Source organism: Carcharodon carcharias, chromosome 22 (assembly GCF_017639515.1).
Source record: "Carcharodon carcharias isolate sCarCar2 chromosome 22, sCarCar2.pri, whole genome shotgun sequence".
Lineage (NCBI taxonomy): Eukaryota > Metazoa > Chordata > Chondrichthyes > Lamniformes > Lamnidae > Carcharodon > Carcharodon carcharias.
In genome coordinates, this window is record NC_054488.1 from 34,909,665 (window position 1) to 34,925,809 (window position 16,145).

The 16,145-nt window shown below is 42.1% G+C and overlaps 1 long non-coding RNA gene across 1 annotated transcript; it reads right to left on the reverse strand.

Moving 5' to 3' along the window:
* Positions 1–10,821: 10,821 nt before the first annotated feature.
* Positions 10,822–16,093, reverse strand: LOC121293619. The gene is made up of 3 exons (XR_005946572.1): positions 15,991–16,093; positions 15,236–15,326; positions 10,822–10,948 (listed from the first exon to the last, which is right to left on the reverse strand). It is a non-coding gene; the product is annotated as an uncharacterized LOC121293619 (long non-coding RNA).
* Between the last annotated feature and the right edge of the window lie 52 nt (positions 16,094–16,145).

Genomic DNA, 16,145 nt, shown 5'->3' on the forward strand with positions numbered 1-16,145 from the left:
GAGAGAGGCCAAAAGTTGGAATCGCACCAGCAGGAAATCAATTTGGAATTTTCCCTTCACCACTTTCATGGAGGGCTGAGGGCTAGTTGAGTTTCCACTGATCTATGTCGGGAAGGGCATTTGTGTGCAATATCATGTCACAAATACTCATTCAAAATGCGACTCGCCAGAATCACATTCCCCCTCCCAATTACATGCCACGCCAGCGGGAAATTAGACTGGTCTAAATCATGACCATATATGAGTGGCGTGCAGCTGTCCACCCTCACTTTACCCATGAATCTGAGGCGAGTGCAACATTTAAAGCCTACCTGCAACAACGCTGCTCCAGTTTCTCAGCAATGCCAGTGTTACGCCACACTGGTTGGTCTGCTCACAGTGGGTGCCTCTGTGCTCCAGGTGGACAGCATTCCCAGTGTGCTGCGGGTTTCAGGTAGGCTGCAATCTGAAACAGAGGCCAGCACTGCAACTGGCGGGGGGTGTGGCAGTGGGGTGTGGGGGGTTATGGGGGGGATAGATGACAGAGGCATGGGGGAGGGTAAATGGGGTATAGTAGGGTGGGGGGGAAAGGATGACAGAGACATGAGGGACAATAGGGTATGGTGGGGTTAGGGGGTGCAGGGGGGGTGAATGATGGCAGGCAGAGGGGAGACCGAAGGTGGGGAATCTGGAGCCCGACATGGAAGACTAGAGCGCAGACACAGAATGGAGGTGGACAGGAATCCAACTGTATGAATGGGAGGGGACGCATGCAAATTCTGGAATGGGGTGGGGGTTGTGTTAAGTGGGCACAAGAGGGATGGATTGCACAGAGACTCTTGGCAGCAGGGGGCTGGGGGTGAAGGGAGACTGTGTTGTGATCAGTCATGAAGGAATGGGAGAGTTCGTTGAAAGACAGTCGCAGTCCCTGGTCTGGGGCCAAGAGGTCAGGGTGAGAGATTAAAAGCAGTCCTGGGGCTTTGTGCACCTCATAGTCAGGGTGAGAGATTAAAGGCTGTCCTGGGACTGTGCAGGCCATGCTACTGGCACGCACAATCTAGTCCCAACTCCAGGGAGGGGCAAAGCCTGAGTGCTCAATTGGGTTAAGGTATAGCTTGGTGTGCAGTGCGTGTTCATTGTCTTACAGTCAGTGACAATGGGGTTGTCTGGTTCAATACTGGGCTTCAGATGGGATGGTCATGGGGAAAAGGGGATAAAGGGGTGGGTGGGGACTCAAAACTGTCCTGTGGGGTTCTCCTCTGTATGTGACCACGCACACAGCCTCGAGATGGAGAGGGGTAAAGTTCACATGGGCATGGGGACATCAACAGTGATGGGTTCAGGAAGGAGAGTTGGAATGTCCACCACAATGGCAATGGGATGCAGGGTTATTGGGGAGGCTGAAGAATAACTGGAAGAATGTCTCCCTGCACATCATGAGGATCCAGGAAGATTGAAGGGACCCAAGCACTGACAGGGGGAGGGTCTAAACTAGTCTCGAAGTAGAAATGCACCACCACCATCTTGAAACCCCGAAGTTATTGCACAGCCTAAAATCGAAACTGAAAAAGAATCTGCACAGGAGGGGTCTGAGGTGGTGTGGGAGGATCACATGGCTGGATTAAAGGGTCCCTTCAGGAGGCACCCTCAAACTGCTTAGAGTCACAATGAAATAGGGTCAGAGCTGAGAGAAAAGAGGAAGACTTCCTTGAGAAGGTGCAATTGGAGCCACTGCCTTTTGGTGCGCTTTAACGAGAGACTGCAGGAGTCATTGGCTTCACATAGAGTTGCTCCCTTTGAATACTAGCAGAGAGGTATGTGAGAATGGAAACTCTTTCGAGTACAAACCCGTTTCCATCTGTTTCAGATGAAGTTACATTGTTTCATAGTTTGCCATTGTGAGATTTGAACTCTTGATCTTGGGGTTACAAACCCAGTACCATAACCACTTGGCTATTTAGGCCAAGCTTATGTGAGAATGGAAGATGCAGGCAACTGTTAAGGAAGCACAGCTGCTGCATATCTGCCAGATCATCAAGGAAAGCCTATAACACAGTTTCTCCAATTGGCATGGATAACAGACTAAAGGGCATCCAGTCATTGCTGGAGTACAAGTTGAGCTAATCAGCATATCAGATCAAAGATTGCAGGAGTGCCTATGGTAAAGTGACACACTTCATGAATGTGTCCAAACCTCTTCCAACCTCTGTGAGATTGAGATAGGTTGACATCGTAGTCACCTAGATCTTTGAGTTTGCACCTCAGCTACAAGGCTGTATCAGCGAAAAGCTAATAGCACATGACAGCGGCTTTCTGTTTGAGGTCCATGGTCTAGGGGAACCCCAGCAACACCCACAGGATAAGGAGGTTCGACCCATCCCACAGAGGCAACTCACACGACCAAGAGTCTACCGAAGAAGACTTTCCTATCTGGAGATGAGCAAAAGACAATGCTGTGCACCTATGCGCTGGTCAAGAAATGTGCCATATCTGCACACATATCTGCCACATTCTGTGGGAGGATCTAATGCGCCATGAACTGGGAAGACAACATCCTCTGCCAGTGCCCCTTAAGGTCGCCGTTTTGCTCAATTTTTTTGGCCTGTGGATCGTTCCAGGAATCCACAGGGTACCTATGCGGCATCTCTCAGTCCTCAACGTTTAAATGTACCAAGGAGCTGACAGATGACCTCTACAGTAAAGTTCATTATGTGAAGTTCACACTCGATGCTAGATCTCTGAGGTTTGCAGCTATCTTAGGCTCCCCTAGAGTAGAGGTTGCAATTGATTGCACACGTCGCTTTGAGAGCTCCATGGCAGCAGCTCCTTATGTTCATTAACAGGAAAAGGTTCCAGTCCCTGAATGTTCAACTGGTGTGCAATCATCAGAAGCACATCATGCACATTTGTGCCAGGTATCTTGGGAATTCCCATGACTCATGCATCCTGAGTAGGTCCCAGTTGCCTCACATATTCGAAGGGCTCAGTGATTACAGGGCTGGTTGCTTGGGGATAAGGGATACATGCTCAAACGAGAGCTGATGACACCCGTGCGTTGTCTTCAGAGTACCTCGGTGGAGAGCATAAGGCAAGATGATCCATCACCAAGCAGGCCATTGGCATCCTGAAGGTGCAATTCTAATGTTTGGGCTGCTCAGGCGAGGCTCTGCAGTACTCTCCACAGAGGGTGTCCTGCATAGTTGTGGTCTGTTGTGCCCTTCACAGCCTGCCTTCGAAGGGGGAATCCCTCACATGGTGGAGTCTGAGAACTGTTCGGATGATGAATATCAGGAAGGGCAGGAACCTGAAGAGGGAGATGAGGGTCAGTTTCCAAGTGAAGATGCCATTGAAGAAGCACAGCGTGGATGATGTGCCCATGCCACGCTGATGGCCACAAGATTCCAAGAGGACTAAGATACAGGCAATGGGACAAGCATATTCTTTCTGTCCCTTAGTGCCATACCAGTGCAGTGAAAGGCCTTCACAACCAGTAGCATGAAGGGCAAGTTCAGTATTAAGGTTGTACCTTCAACCCTCATGATTCACCAGGCCCTAATCTTTGGAAAGGTCAGCGGCGAACCCTGTATCTGCGCACTCTGGAATGTGAAAGTCGGCACAACAGTGCAAACGCTGTGTCAAAGGACTTGATGCAGTCATCGCCACCTTAATGAGAAACTTTTAGCGGACACTGAGATGCCGCATGGTTGGAGAGACCATCATGGCTGCAGATCTTGCGCTTTGGTACTATCAATGAAGAAAGCCATCTCATTTTGAGAAACAATTACAGTTAACCCTCCAAGGCTACTGAGCACGCCTAACTCCATGTTGTCTTGTAAGGGGGAGAGGTTATTAATGCATTTTGCAAATACCTCCAGTAAGAGTTTGACACATCTCCCTGAAATAACACAAGGGTCGAGTAACTATCATGGCTCAGCTACACATCACACAATGTGAAGCTCAAAAAGGGAGACGATCACTGAATGGGAGTATGGCTCAACCTCGCAATAAGAGGACACATCGATGCATATGCTTTCAAATGACGACACCATTCTCATGAACAGCAAATGTATTTACTGCATGAAATACACAGTGAATGAACATCCGTGATCCAGAAGTGATGTCAAAGCTTCATAATTTTTCTACCCCTACCGCTACGCCTTGGTGCATCCCCAACATCTGCAGCAGAGTTGGAGGCAGCCTTCTGACTGTTATGCTCTGTTTTCTTTGATGACTTTGGCAGGCATCCTCTAGCGGGCTGAGACCTAGAAGGCCTCGGCCTGCTTTGGGTCTCCTTCTGTGGGGCAGGTGCACCTTCCACAGCCTGGAAACTGGAGGTGACGGGGTCACAGGCAAAAGGGATTGGGATCGGCTAGACAAGGGGCTCCTAGAGGGAGGTCAAGGTGCCCCGTCCCCTTTCACCTAGCCACTGATGGATCCCACCAAAGCCTACAGCGATGGAGAACAGGTCCAAATACAAATCCGGCAGGGTCTTCTAGGCCAAAGCCTCCAAGGTGGCCCCCACCTGTCCCCTGGAGACCTTGAGGTGCTCGCATGTCAGAGCCATGACATCAGACAGAACGCATATGGACTCCTCCATCCTTTGCTCTAGTTTGTTGACTGTCTCTTGCAACTCTACATGATTTTCCGCCACCTGTCATTGCATTTCCGCATGTTAGAAAAGGCCGCTTGCAGAGGCGCATCGTCTGGCTCAGACTCAGCGGGTGCCTGGTCCCCAGCAGTTCTCCAAATGCCAGAGATCTGTGCTCCACTGCCTCCAACTGCTGTGGAGACATGTCAGTAAGGTGTGATGAGCAAGCTTAATCAAGATCTATGACCCACCGAGGTGTGTGTCCCTGCACTAGTGGATGGTGCAGATGAGTGCAGTGATAGTTTTTCATCTGATGCTTCCTCAGCATCCTCCTGTGAGGTGGTCTTGGGGCTGGGACTTTTGGTTGGTCTGGAGCTCTGTCTGGGCCTGCTGGTGCCTGTAAGACAGGGAAGATAGATTTAGTTCATAAGCATGCAGAATACAACATTGCATGTCACTCACTGTGATTATCAGGAAGTGATGAACTCACGGAGGGCTCATTCATACTGGCTTGCCAATCTCGCCTTGCCCACTGGAGCGATCCTCATCTTTGCCTGCCAGTTCAATGGCATCCTCCTCAAATTGGAACAGCTCCTGGATGTCTGCCATCCCTCCTTACATCTAGGATATCACCCTCCAATTGTTGTAGAGTTTGGCCTGCATGAAGATAAATTAATGGAACATAATGAGAAGAGATGGAGGAGAGTGTGGAAAACATACGTACCTGCTGAGTGTGCTGAGCCCTCCCCAGTAAGGGCTGAGGATGGAGTTTGTGCAGCTGTATGTATAGATTAGATGCTGGTGATGTTAAAGTGTCTGTGAGGCAATCAGTGTGGATCTCTCCCCTGCTAATATTGTGTGAGATCGCTGAGCACTGTGACCCTTTCAGTACATGATGCCAATATGAGAGTGTGAGATTGGAGTGAGCTGAAGGTTGACTTGCCCTGGAAGAGCAGAAGAGACAATTCACCCTCTTCCTGCACTGGATGGTATTTCTTGGGTGGGTGCTTGACGAGCTGACCTCCCTTGCAACTGCCTCCCAGGCCATAGAGGTGGGCCTCCTGGAGCCATCCCTAGGGTAGAGGACGTCTCAGTGCTGGCAGAGTCCACAGATGATGGCCTCAAGGAAGTCATTGTTGAACCTGGGTACAGCTTTGTTTCTTCGGTGGACCCATATCAAGAAGTTTCCTGCACACAGCTGGCCTGCTGAGAGTAATGGGTGTGTTCAGGTGGCATTTAAATGCAGTGCCTGGACCTTCGACCCCATTATTGGTGACAGTGGGCATGGATGAATCAGTGCCCACTCACCGAAATATAACTAATGAGCTTCTGGGTGTAAAATCAGGTGCAATTTCCTGCCCCGCTGTCTGACGGAAACACGCTGCGAAACCCGCCTGCCACTGCATTTAGTCTGCAGAACGGAAAATTCCACCCAAAGTTTAGGAGTAGTCATGGAGCCAATGGTGTTCTGAGCAGCAGGTAATTGAAATTTTGTTATGACTCATGCAACTGAAGGGGCAACTCAGTGAAATGGTGGGCCAAAGTGTTTGGCAGGAAGAAAATTAAGGAATTTGCCTCATGTTCTGCAAAGTCATTCGGTTTGGCACCCTTGAGTCTATGCACAAGCTTCCTCATGAATGTGATATGGGGGCAATTTCAGAGATAAGTAGAAATCCATTTTATTCATAGCCACATATCGTTTAGGTACAATAATGAGAGAAAAATTAATCTTAATGTACTTTGCATCATACCTGTTCCATAGTTTTCCATTTTAAGTAACATTTCTGATTTAGTAAAATATTTTTTGTAATAGTTTCTCCTGCTCGGATCAACTCTTCTGGCTTGTATTTATATATACCTATTTATTGTTTGCAGTTATCAACACAATTTCTAAACTTGTAGCTGAGGTGAAAATGTGTTATAAATCATGCTATACATTTTAGCAATGCTAGTTGAACTGTAATGTATCCAGTACAGCTGATAAACTCCTACAAGTTTTAAAGAATGCATGGTGGTTTATTGTAACACATTAGTCTGAACAACAAATGATATAGATTTTCACCTGGATGAGAATTCCATCTATCACCAATGCCCCAAATGCTATCTTCTTCCATGAGTTTAGGTGTAATTTTGTACCAAGTAATCATACGAACAAGGAGCTGGAGTAGGCCACTCAGTCCCTCGAGCCTGCTCCGCCATTCAATAAGTTCATGGCTGATCTGATAGTAACCTGAAATCTGCATCCTACCTACCCCCGATAACCTATCACTCCCTTGCTTACCAAGAATCTATCCATCTGCCTTAAAAATATTCAAAGACTCTGCTTCCATCACCTTTTCAGGAAGAGAGTTCCAAAGACTCATGACCCTCTGAGTGAAAAGAAATTCTCCTCATCTCTGTTTTAAATGGGCGACCCCTTTTTTTAAAACAGTGACCCCTAGTTCTAGGTTCTCCCACAATAGGAAACATCCTCTCCACATGCGCCCTGTCAAGGCCCCTCAGAACCTTATATGTTTCAATCAAGTCACCTCTTACTCTTCTAAACTCCAGCGGATACAAACCTAGTCTGTCCAACCATTCCTCATAAGACAACCCACCCATTCCAGGTATTAGTCTGGTAAACCTTCTCTGGACTGCTTCCAATGCATTTATATCCTTCCTTAAATAAGGCGACCAATACTGTGCACAGTCCTCCAAATGTGGTCTCACTAGTGTCCTGTACAACTGAAGCATAACCTCCCTACTTTTGTAATCAATTCCCCTCACAATAAATGATAACATTTTATTAGCTTTCCTAATTACTTGCTGAACCTGCATACTATTCATGCATTAGGACACCCAGATCCCTCTGCATCTCAGAGCTCTGCAATCTCTTGCCATTTAGATAATATACTTCTCTTTTATTCTTCCTGCAAAATGGACAATTTCACATTTTCCCACATTAGACTCCATTTGCCAGATCTTTGCCCACTCGCTTAACCTATATCTTTTTAAAGTCTCCTTATGTCCTCTTCACAACTTACTTTCCTATGTTTGTGTCATCAGCAAATTTGGCAACCATCCCATCCATCCCTTCATCCAAGTCATTTCTATAAATTGTAAACAGTTAAGGTCCCAGCACTGTGGCACACCACTCGATGATCTTGCCACCCTGAAAAAGACCCATTTATGCTTACTCTTTGCTTTATGTTAGCCAGCCAATCTTCTATCCATGCTAACATGTTACCCCCTATACCATGAGCTTTTATTTTCTGCAATAACCTTTGATGTGGCCCTTTATCAAATGCCTTCTGGAAATCTAAGTACAGAACATCCACCGGTTCCCCTTTATCCACAGCACATGTTACTTCCTCAAAGTACTCCAATAAGTTGGTTAAACATGATTTCCCTTTCACAAAACCATGTTGATTCTGCCTGATGATCCTGAGCTTATCCAAGTGCCCTGCTATAACTTCTTTAGTAATAGTTTCTAACATTTTCCCTACGACAGATGTTAAGCCAACTGGGCTGTAGTTTCCCGCTTTCTATCTCCCTCTCTTTTTGAGTTACATTTGCTATCTTCCAATCTAATGGGACCTTCTCCGAATCCAGGAGTTTTGGAAAATTAAAATCAATGCATCGACTATCTCACCAGACAGTTCTTTTAGGACTTTAGGATGAAGTCCATCAGGACCCAGGCTCCTGCCAGCCTGCAGCTCCAACAATTTACTCATTACCATTTCTCTGGTGACTGTAATTTTCCTGACTTCCTCCACCACTTCCATTTCCTGGTGTATTAGGTGTAGCCTATTTCATATAGAGAATATGAATGTAACTATCTGCATAGAAAATTAATAAATTTGACAGGGACTCATAAAAAGGCATTTTACACTGGTCTTTACATAAGAAAAAGATACTGGGAAAGGTGAGTGCTAAATTAGTTCAAAGCAAGGTGAGAGATAGAATAATTAAAAGGGAAATATTTAGAAAGTTAAAATGTTAGGAGGATACATTTCTGGGACCTGATGGGACGTATCCAAGCATCTGAGGGGAGTGGTGGAAGAAATAGGGCAGAAATTATGGGGATAGTTTATTAATTAATATTAATGATAAAATTACTAAATATCTAAATGAAGAGAAAATAATTAGAATGGGCAGCACAGATTTTGGAAAGGAAGGTTTGGCTTGCCAAAACTGATTGCGTTCTTTGACAAGGTGATAGACTTGGTGGAATAGGAAAATGTGGCAGATTGAATGTACGTGTACTTTCAGAGATCCTTTGACAAAATACCACACAGGAAACTATTGGAGATGATTTGAACAATCTGGATTAAACAATTAGTTTGAAAAGAGGAAGTACAGAGAAGGGGTTAAAGGCAATTTCTCAGACTAGTTGGAAGTGGGTAACATAGTCCCGCAAAATTCTATTCTGAGTTCACTTCTGTTCAATGATTTGAATATAAGGCTGGAAGGAGTGATGCCCAAATGTCCAGATGAAGCCAAAATAGGAGGTATAGTAAATCATTCTGAGGACTAAAGCGAGCTGTGAGGAGCTATCGGTAAGATAGAAGGAAACACAAGTAAAACTTGAAAATGACTGGTCCAAATTGGAGTTTCATTTTAGGGCATACAAGACCAGTTTGGACCAGTTTTACTGGTTTTTCCTTCTGAGATAATGGAATGGGCAAAATAGGGCAGATGGAAATCATTTTGAAGTATAGGCCTGATTTTTCTGATGTAGGTTTTATTAATAGAACCTATAATATTGGAATATTCAACATTATAAGTACAAAGATTATAGATATCATAACTTAGTAACAACACCTGAATTGTTAGCCTGAGGTACTTGGAATATTAAGCCTTGGGCCTCAATATCACTGCGAATGCCTAACCAGGTAGCTCGCCAAAGAGGAATTGAAGATCAGGCCCCAGCACAGGAAAATATTCAAAAAAGGGAAGGGTGTAAATCGGAAGAAGGGGCTACGGCAAAGGGTGACAATGAGAGGATGTGCAGCAGTGATCAAGGGGGAGGGTAGTGATGATCAGAGTAGGGTACTGCTCACTAGGATCAGGAAGGGTTGGTGGAGGATGACAGTGACCATGGCAGGTAGCAGTCAGCATTAGAAAGGGTGGCGCTGTGGATCTGGGATATATAAATTGCATGTGGAGGGGGCGGAGGGGGTGGGCAGTGGCTGATAGCACTTCTGCTCCAAATGCCTCTACATTCAGATAAGTATATTTTAAACACCTTGTTGGTTGTAGCCTACAGTGGTTCCTTTAACGGCATGTCAAAGCTGCACGCAAACCTGATTTCTTGAATGCAGCCAGCCCAATGCCGGCTGTGTTCAGGGCGACCCAATGATACAGATGTGACCTACATCAATACAGCAGTCACTGTACTCCCAGCCTGAGAAATGAGCATGGCCCAACCAGTTTCAAGGCCCACATTCTAAGGCAGGCTGATGAAAATCAATTTCTAAATTTAGTTGAGCCTTTGAGGAAAATTGCTTGTGAGATGCAAAAGCTTTCCCAGAGGAGGAGAAGGCAGAAAAGTCAGAAGCCAAGTCACCCTAGGCCACTCTTGTGCATGCCTCAACAGCTGATTAGAGAACAACATTGGCAGTAGCCAAGGAGCAAACTACTTAACACCCCTTTGACCAGTGAATGATGTGTGATGTGATGGGGAAAGAACTAAGGAAAGCAAAATAGCACTCTTAAAATTGCTTATAAATTGAGTAATTAAAGAGTTAAAATGGCACAGCATTTCTCTGTCATTTTCATTACAGATAAACTAGATTTCATTAAAAGACAAGTTCTTGTACTATGAAGCTGTTTCTCAGCACAGTCTCTATGAAAGGATATCAGATTTGTTCATAATCTGTCTTGTGATTATGTTTCATTGCGATTTACTTGTTTTCAAGAAGTCAAATGTGTTGTCTTTAATTTAGCCCCGTGGTAGGTTTCAGGGTTATCAAAACAGTAGTTACCTTTTTAAGAAACTAATTTCAGATTATAGCTATGAGGTATTTCTGTACAATATCACAAGAATTTCACAGGGCAACAGGATAAGTGACTCAGTGCAGTAATATAAAGGTGAAAATAATGCATTGTAGGTAAATGCAGTTCATGTGCCAATTTGCAGTTATTACAAAGCTGAATTGTTTCAACAAAAATGAAATGTGTTCAGCAAAGTCAAATAAGGCAGCTCCTCAATGATTTATGTGTTTTTAATATAAAGAAAAGCATTTCATACCTGTCAAAGTTCAGTTTTTCACAAAGGATAAAGGGGGTTGTACGATGACTGCTCATATTGCAGGAACATTTTCACCGACAGTGTAGCAGCATAGATTTGATTTCAGTTCTTTTTCATGAGTGACGGTTGAGGTATGAGCTGCTGTTTGCCTAAACCATCAAAGGTAGAAATGTTTAACCAGAAATAGAAAATATATCAACTACAATCTTACTTTAAATGAAATGCTGTTATGTTTAAAAAGAAAGCTATTTACAGATTTTCTGCACTGTTTGACCTTAAACAATAATCATCGTTCATATACAAAAGCTTAGCTGCAATAAAGGTATCATATTTATTTTGCTGACCAACAGATAACAATTTGTATCACAGATTATGAGGATCTCATTGATCTCTTTATTAAGTTAGACAAGAAAAAAGAATGTTGCTCCATTTGAACAATAATCAAACTTATGTCTTAAAACAATGACTTCTACTTGCACTGACCTGTAGCAGCTGATGCCCATATGAACTATTTGTCTATTTAAAGTTCAAAATTAAAATGGCTGCATTCCAAAATGCTGTGCTCCTTGATCATTTTGTTGTAAAGATATTTCATTTTTTATAGACCACAATATTTGGCATCCGTGCCTATGTTTACAAACAATGCCATCATTGTCAATCACGCTGATATAATTTATGAGATGTTAGGTCCTGGCTCTATCACTGGTGCAGAAACAAAGGAACCAGCACTGCAGTGTTGACGTTGCCATGATAAGTAGAGCTGCTGTGCTGTTTGTAGACAAAGCCACTCACTGCAAAATGCTGAAGTGCGATATAAAGACAATTATGCTTTGAGTTTAGGACTGAACTTTAAAGTTGAAAACAGTTAATTATGTTACTTCTGCTTTAAGTAAACTGCCTTATTTTTGCTCCTTTTCCTCATAGCCATAATACATTTTAAGTTGTTTCATCTACAATATCAGATACAATTTGTGCTAGCACGGAATACTGAAACACTATTGTTTGGGCCGCATGCTTTAGGCAAACATAACCTGGAAAATATTATTGAATTTCTCATTGACGATTGAATTTGAACACATTTAAAACTGGGGTCTTGTCAAAACATTAAATTATAACAGCTCTGAAACTCTCTAAAATGTTGAGCTAAAGAATTACTTTCATTATAAAGATTATTTTACTAGTGAATTCTTTAGTCTATCTAGCTCTTATTTTGTATCATTGTATGCTGTTTGTTCCTGGAATCTGACATGTACAGTTCATTATTTATTCATTTTTCAGACTCTAGATAGATGGAGTGTAACACTGGAACAAGAATTGTGTTCCTTTTGGAGAAAGCTTTGATGAATTTGTGCTCTACATCTATCTTGGTTTGCCAAATGACAAATACACTGGCCTCTGGGGGTTCATGCAGCCCACCCCCACCTGAGCATTCCGCTGCCTGCATACCATTTAGTTTGTGCAAAGCAAGCACACAAATCCACATTTTGCAGTTATTGATTTTAGTGCTTGTTCATTAGTTGCAGAGGGAACTGAAGCTGCATTGGTAATCTATAATAGATAGAGATAGTCATGTGAGAGGTGTAGGCTTTGGTTCAAACATTAGAGGGCTTTATCTTATCAAATAGGCAGTAACCAGCTTGTCTATATTGCATTGGCATTGCTGTGTGCCACCTCTTATTTCTGTTAGACAGTTGTTTTCTATTTATGAATATGTTGGTCTCTGTGGAATCCCTGCAGTGCCCTTAGAAGAATTAGAAATCAGTTCAGCTAATGCATTCATCCAGCACAATTGAACACAACAAACAATACCTAGCTCCTGCAAGCTACACGTTTGCCTAATTTAGAAATATTATATGGAGCTAGATAGCATCTAACCTTAATTGGCTGGAGAACTCCTCAAGGTTTCTTTGCTTTAATTTATTGAAACTGAATGGTAACAGAACAGTCGCTAGTGTCAATTGGTGGTATGTCAGAGTAAAAATAATAAATTAATTTCAAATCAGACAATTTTTCTCCAGCTTTATCTCTTCAGGTAACAAATATTGCATTATATAGATACTTGATATGAGATTTTTAAGTCCCAACAAATCAGTGAAAATCTGGTGTGCAGTAACTTTGTAATTTATTTTAAATGGTGCATACTCAGCGTTGTAAGCTTGCATCTTTCAATCACAAATTATTTCACTTGTGTTTAAAACCATTTAGAATGAGAGTATATTTACTTCTTGAAATTTGTTGTTACTGATAATGAGTTATGATAATTTAAGTTTGCCTTTTGCACAAATACAGATATACATTTTTATTGTAAGCTTTCACTTATTAATTTTCCCACTATTAATGGTTACCCTACCCTCTGTTTTAGATCGTAGTGTGTCTTGCACTATTCTGATGGGAGAGGCAGCTTGCCACTAAGTGTCTATCAGTGCCACTCTAAACACTTAGTCATCCTCCATCTTTCCTTTCTTCACTGTGAAGAAGTCATTAACTTGCATTTGATTCTTTCCGATGACTGTGCGACCAAAATTCCTAAATTTTCTGTGTAGGAATTGGAAACTCGAACTGTCACTGCAGGGAACAGCTAGGCTGAGCACAAATACATTATAATACCGTGCCAGTGCTGCAGCTTTTTTAAAAGTTGTCCCATGAGCTTGGTATCTGGCCTGCTTTTCTTTGCCACATTCAAAACAACAGTTTAGAAGACTGTTAAATTTTTGCTTTTTCACTTGTTCCCGTTTTGTACATCTTCCAAAATACATTTAGTTTCCTATTGTAAAAGCTGTAACTCAGCTAGTAAACAAAATACTGTGATCACTTGCATATTACTAAACAAAAAAAGTGTGTATATCAAGAATTTTATCATGTTAATAACTATATTTAGCAGTGTGTTTAAAATATTCACTAAAAACTTGAATCTTTGAGCTAAATTTGTATTTGAATCCAAACTTATGCAGAAATCTTTGTTTTGAAGTTTTTTTTTCATTGATCTAATCCACTAACTACATTTTGAATAATCTTTAACTTAAACTGAGTTATTGTGTCAGAAGTAGGTGGTACAGTAGGTCCAGACAGTTTCTCTGAGAACTTAATCTAGATTCTAAAATTCACATTCTCAGAGAACGTACATGGGTTTACCATGCTGTGATAGGCATTCAAAGTGCTGATAGTGGCTCCATGGGAATGCAATTTTATTTGTAAGTAAACATCTTTGCTTTTTCATGTAGATATCTGAAGTATTTTTCATTATCAGTAAAATTCACTATTTCATAAAACAATTACATCTGTAAGATATTTTTGTGTGTATTGCGTGTTCATCTTTAGGCTGTTGATGACCTAAGCTTAAAATAAAGGAGGTATAAAATTTTCATAATTTAAATAAAGCGTAAAAAAGTCAGGAAAACACTTTTAGCAATTAAAATTTATAGCTTTACAGTTAATAGAGAAAATATCTTGAGGTTTAAAGAAAATGTAAACCAGTTACTTCAACAGCTATACCATATATTTATATTTAAAGTGACATTTTTCTTTTTGGATAGCAGTGGGTCTCCTCTGTTAACCCTAGGGTGACATTTCAATCAAGGAATGGTGAAGCTAATGCTCTTCACTGCTGTTAGTCAAGTGGATTCTCTAGGAGAGTGTCCACTCACCAGCATTGATTTTAGTGTACCTTGTCCACTTACAGCTTGCTCGGAAGACTTTTAAAAAAGTTACCCATTGAGATTTTACAATGATCACAATAAGTCTCAACAGGAACAAAACTGAAAAAAATATTTCTCAAGTACTTTACAAATAAACCCTTGTGAAAATCAATGGTGACAAAGAGACATTTTCTGTGAGGATCCTCACAGTTACCTGCTATAGGTAACTTCATTCCAAAGTCAATTAGAAAGTTGCTAGTTAGCTGGCATAGTGCAAATCAAATCTGTTCACATCTGTGACTCTCTCATGATGTATTTGTGTTTCGTGGGGAGGGGGTGCGGGATGTGAGCAAGAGAAGAAAAAATTGTAGAGAAAGTAATCTTGGCCTGTTTTCATGCACCTTTTAACAACCAATTCAAGATTGTTGCTGGCAGCAGCCTTGGAGGTCTTTTTCTCTATCAGGGAATAAGACATGATAAAGGTGGAGCAAGAATTATTTTCAAAAATTTAAGTTAAGACTGTACAATAATGCAATGTGTTTATTTTATAGTGGCTCAGCCATACAAAACAGAAAGACCCCAAATCACTGGTGTGCGCTCAGTTAATTGATCTTAGCCAAGCTTTTGTAATCGGAATGCTACAATTAGCCTCAGTACTTATGGGTTAGGAAGGACTTGGATTTTGACTCCTGATTGCTATACAGTAATCTCGGCTGAAAATGCACTGGTATGATTATAGTGTTGAGCTCAACTGTGCTGCCCCTGCAATTGACTACCAAGGTTCACAGGCATAATGATCACCTGTGTGAAGTATTGGAGTGTGATTGGGAGCTACATTCCTCAGGAAGGAGTCAATGCTTTCCAGAGAGGGGTTGAAAGGAGAGCTGAAGATCTGTAGGGAAATAAAAAAATATATAAAAAATTTCAAATTGAATCATTCTGATTATTTTAAAATTCAAAAAACCACCACTGGGTCGTTGAGCATTCCATGAGTTTCGTTGTGAATGTAACATTAGAGGTTCTTAAAATAAATCAACAAAGGCAACCCAACCCAAAGAGAAACGTTATGTTACTTTATTGTTTGGACAGAAAGATATTATCTATTTTAAAAATCCAAATGCAGGCTAGAGGTCTGATTAGAGGAGAATGGAATGGAAGCTGTATTTCCGAATGATATGTACTGCTGCACAGGAGAGTGCCAATTCAGTCATAATATATTTGATTTTGATTGGGTTATTTCACTAGGTCAAATTAGATAAGCTTTGTACCTATTAAGCAGATGAAGTCGAGCTGTATCAGATCATGTACAATTGACAATTACTGGGTCATTTGTATATGTTGAGGACAGGCTTGTTTGTGGTTGGCTTTTATAGATGATTTGGCAGACTGGTTACCAGAGCAACCAGTGAGGCCGAGAACCTGGTCACGTGGTGTCTGGCGCTCACCGGATTGGTTGGATTTGGAGTGACATTTGAGGCGTGCCTCCCAGAAAGCGTTTTGTTTGCAAGTTTTATGGCATTATTATTTTTTATCATTTTTCCTCCACGTCTGTTTACCTTGTGGCCGTTTTTCTCCCTTCCCCGCTCTGCTTACGCGGTTAGCAATGGTAGGAAAGTCTGAGAACCCATCGCTTCCCTGCAGGCGTCTTAATCCCAGCCAAGTGAGGGATTTAAAAAAAAGTTCGGGTGGTCTTGTAATCATGTGATGCATT